Source organism: Coenobita brevimanus, chromosome 104, assembly GCF_032717465.1.
Source record: "Coenobita brevimanus isolate Jiangsu-jjx chromosome 104, ASM3271746v2, whole genome shotgun sequence".
In the NCBI taxonomy this organism is placed as follows: Eukaryota; Metazoa; Arthropoda; class Malacostraca; order Decapoda; family Coenobitidae; genus Coenobita; species Coenobita brevimanus.
Genome location: NC_137057.1, coordinates 43,305,418 through 43,309,965, shown reverse-complemented (window position 1 = coordinate 43,309,965; position 4,548 = coordinate 43,305,418). Strand labels below are relative to the sequence as shown.

The following is a 4,548-nucleotide window of genomic DNA, read 5'->3' as shown; positions in this document are numbered from 1 at the left end:
GTGTCTGTGTGTGTGTGTGTGTGTGTGTGTGTGTGTGTGTGTGTGTGTGTGTGTGTGTGTGTGTGTGTGTGTGTGTGTGTGTTACTGAGAAGAAAACAGGCACAAAAATATCTGCATGACCATTTACTTTTATAAGTACGAGTGGCGAAGGAGAAAGAATAACACATCCAAAATAAAATATACATTTATTCATTGCCAGACGCCATATATCCCAAACGGGGTGGCCAAGGCTTAGAGTTAATTGTTTTACAGGAAGGGGCACTAATCCTCCACCAACCCCACTTCACACGGAGGGGTTATGCCAACAGCATCTGGTGTTCCCAGGCGGTCACCCATCCAAGTACTAACCAGACCCAACGTTGCTTAACTTTGCTGATCGGACGGGAAGCGGTGTACTCAACGTGGTATGGTGACAGACAGACAAAATGCTATGGCCTCCTCCTCCCTCTCCCCCTCCCTACCTCACTCACATGCACTCTCCTCGTTAGTCTCTCGCTCTCCATCCTATTCACTAGGCAACACATAAAGTGACCAATAGAAGAGAAAGTTGATAATGGAATATGAGAAAATTTAAATATTAAATGAGCAAGGTATATATAAAAAATGACAATTAAGGAATATGAAAAGAAAAAAAATGGGCAGAAAATAATGAAATTCGAAGGAAATTTGGATTTTTTTTTTTTACTGCGAGAAAGAAATGATGTCAAGGCTCGTACACCTGGCAAATAGATAGGTGGATAGTTAGATAGATAGATAGATAGACAGATGGATAGCTACTATCATTGCTGGATAGTATTTTTTTTTTTTTTGTGTCTGACTCTGGGCAAAGGCTTCAGGGCCTATATCTCGGGGGCAGTAGCCTATCCCAAGGCCCAGTAGTCCTCCTACACCTCCACATGTCACCACTTCGGCGCTAACACCCACCGTCCATACTGAATACATGCTAAGGCTGTCTCATACAGGACTGGTGTATTGGTATTAGCGGGGGTACTTTTATGACATGTCGGCGGGTCATCTGGTAGATCAGGAAAGTCTGCATTTATGGAATTCAAATCCTTAAACTGTTCCCTGCCCCAGCTGGGATTCGAATTTGGGTCCATCAGGACTGCAGGCCGCCTCTCTACCGATTCAGCCACTATGTGTGTGTGTGTGTGTGTGTGTGTGTGTGTGTGTGTGTGTGTGTGTGTGTGTGTGCAGAATACATGTAGAAGTGAAAAGGGGAGCCGGAGAGTGCATACGTCACTTCTTTCATACTTGTTGAGAGAGAGAGAGAGAGAGAGAGAGAGAGAGAGAGAGAGAGAGAGAGAGAGAGAGAGAGAGAGAGAGAGATTCCTTTGAATAAACTGCTGAATGTAATGCTAAAGTTAGCGTCATCGGACAAAGAGGAAAAAGTCTGGGAGAGAGAGAGAGAGAGAGAGAGAGAGAGATGCGAATGAGTATCAGAGACAGAAAGGGACTAAGCAAGCCACGATGCTAGTGAGAGTGGGCGAAAGCGAGCGAGCAAGTGAGAGAGCGAGTGTGGGTGCGAGTTAGCAAGAAAGCCGACTGCCTAGTGAACGGGAAGGAAAAGACAAGCCTGAATGGAGAGAGAGAGAGAGAGGATTAATGAATACGACTGGCCTGAGAGAGAGAGAGAGAGAGAGAGAGAGAGAGAGAGAGAGAGAGAGAGAGAGAGAGACAGACAGACAGACAGACAGACAGAGGATGAATCAATAGGACTGGCCTGAAAGAGAGAGAGAGAGACAGACAGACAGACAGACAGACAGACAAAGAAAGAGACAGAGACAGAGGATTATTGCATAAGACCGGCCTGAGAGAGAGAGAGAGAGAGAGAGAGAGAGAGAGAGAGAGAGAGAGAGAGAGAGGGAGGGGGGGTTCGTTGCATAAATACACAGACCAAACAGAGCTGACAATCTTTACAATAAATAAAAAACGAGTTTATGTACACACACACACACACACACACACACACACACACACACACACACACACACACACACACACACACACACACACGTGCGCGCGCGCGCGCAAACTGACCTCTCCTTGTCTTCCCCCAGCCTTGTTTGACGTACTGTGATAGTGTGGCCAGTCCAACTTCACACCCACACATCCACCCACCAACCAACCCATACACACACACAAATCAACCTCTCCCCTCCCCCCAGCCCTGCTTGACTTGCTGTGTGTGATCATGTGGGCTGTCCGCCTCTACGACGCCCCTAATGGATGAACCACGGAGGGGATGGAAGTGTTTGGTTACTCCTTTTGGTGAGTACTTTTGCGTGTGTGTGTGTGTGTGTGTGTGTGTGTGTGTGTGTGTGTGTGTGTGTGTGTGTGTGTGAGAGAGAGAGAGAGAGAGAGAGAGAGAGAGTTGAGCTGAGTTTGGTCAAGCCTAAAGAAGTAGTCAGGGCTAGTTCATTATGTATTCTAAGAGAGAGAGAGAGAGAGAGAGAGAGAGAGAGAGAGAGAGAGAGAGAGAGAGCACAAAAAATCTTCGTCTTGGATACAGAAAAAAGTAGTCACAATTGTCAGGTAACCTCTGTCACTAACAAGATTTAGGAATTAAGAGATGAAAGGATTTGGAAAGAGAGTGTTTAGGCCTTAGAGAGAGAGAGGGGGGGAGGAAGGGGGGAAGATGTATGGAGAATTGAATAGTGTAAGATGAAGGCATAAAAAGGGGAAAAGGATGGAAGGAATTGAGGAAGGAAAAAACGATAGAAGGAAGGAAGGAAGGAAGGAAGGAAAAAGGGGAGGAATGAAGGAAGAAAGATAAGAGGAAGAAAACAAGAATGAATAAAAAAAGGGAGAGAAGAAGGAAGCGAATATGATGAAGAGTGGAAAGGAAGGAAAAAAAAATGGGAGAGAGTAGAAAGAAGAAGGGAAGCAAGGAGGGAGGGAAATAAGGCAGGAGGGAGAGATTGAATGGGAAAGGAAGGAAAATATTAATAATTAAAAACAAGTTAAAGAGGGAGGGAGGGAAGGAAGGAACAAATGTTGAAAAAAAGAAAGGAAGTAAGGAAGGAAGGAAGGAAGGAGAGTTAAGGAAGGGAAGAAAAAAAAAGGGAGCAAAGGGGGAAAGAAAGAGGAAGAATGAAAGGGAAGAACAGGGGAAGGGAGAAGAGAGAGGACAAGGGATAAAGGTAAGAATGATGGAAGGAAAATGAAGACACCAAAAAGAATAGATAAAAGGAAAGAAAGGAAGGAGCGAAGGGTGGAAGGAGGGAGGAAAGGAAGAGAGGAGGGAATGAGAGGAGAAAGAGAGGAAAGACCATGAATAGGAATCATCATAAATGATCCAATACTGAAAGAAAGCCCAGTTAATGGAGAGAGAGAGAGAGAGAGAGAGAGAGAGAGAGAGAGAGAGAGAGAGAGAGAGAGAGAGAAACAGACAGACAGACAGACAGACAGAGACAGAGAGAGGGGGTGGAACTTGTTGGAGGGGAGGTGAAATGGCGGAAGTACGGATGCTGAGGTAGGAGAGATATAGGGAGAGAGAGAAAATGGAAGGAGGGAGGGAGGGAGGGAGAGAGAGAGAAAAAAAAAAAACAGTGAGAATGTGTAAAGATGGAGGGAGTTAGAAGGGAGGGAGGGAAGAAGAGAATTGGGGGAGATGAGAGAGAGAGAGAGAGAGAGAGAGAGAGAGAGAGAGAGAGAGAGAGAGAGAGAGAGAGATAAGGTCTAGGAATACATTTATGGCTCTCATTAGCTGTGGCTGCCTAATTAAGAACATATAATGATGTGACATTCCCCTTTGATGATGATGATAAAGATGATGATGATGGTGATGATGATGATGGGGAGATTGCTACTGCAGGTGGTGATGGTGGTGATGATGATGATAAAGATGATGATGATGATGATAATGGGGAGAGAGCTACTGGTGATGATGATGATGATGATGATAGCAGTAGTAGTAGTGGTAGTAGTAGTAGTAGTAGCAATTTAACTAATTGCCGCCGTAGTAATGATAATGATGGTAATAATGATAATAGTAGTATTGATAGTAATTATGAAAATATAAATAATAACAACAATAATAATACTTTTCCTGTATATGATCTCGTTATCACCACTGTTTTCATCATGTTTTCCCCATTTTAATTCGTCCTGGCTTTATTATATTTTTTCATCACATATCGATCTATTCTCTCACTTTTATATCTTTCTGTCTTTATTTCATCCTGTTTCCCCCAGTTCTCCCATTCATCAGTTTATTATCCATCTCTCTCTATGTCCTCTCTTTAGTGTTTTTATTTCTCATTTGCCTTTTTTCCTTTCGCAGGTTGGTCGTGGTCGCCATCGTCGTTCGCGTCGCCAGCATCGCCAGCATCTTTATTGGAACTTACGAGCCGAAAGTTAAGGCGCAGCTGGAGGCGCCGGAGACTAAAGGAGGAAACATCATGCTTTAATAAGGCACCTTTATTGGTTGTGGGATTCAGAAATATACGTGCACAGAGACACGTACGGTACATAAACAAAGACACACACTTCTTTCACAAACACATTTCTTACATAAAACTGACTCTGTGCACACACATCTCTCTC

At 44.1% G+C, this 4,548-nt stretch overlaps 1 pseudogene; it reads right to left on the bottom strand.

Moving 5' to 3' along the window:
- Positions 1-299: 299 nt before the first annotated feature.
- LOC145416200 (5S ribosomal RNA) lies at positions 300-418 on the bottom strand (annotated as a pseudogene).
- Between the last annotated feature and the right edge of the window lie 4,130 nt (positions 419-4,548).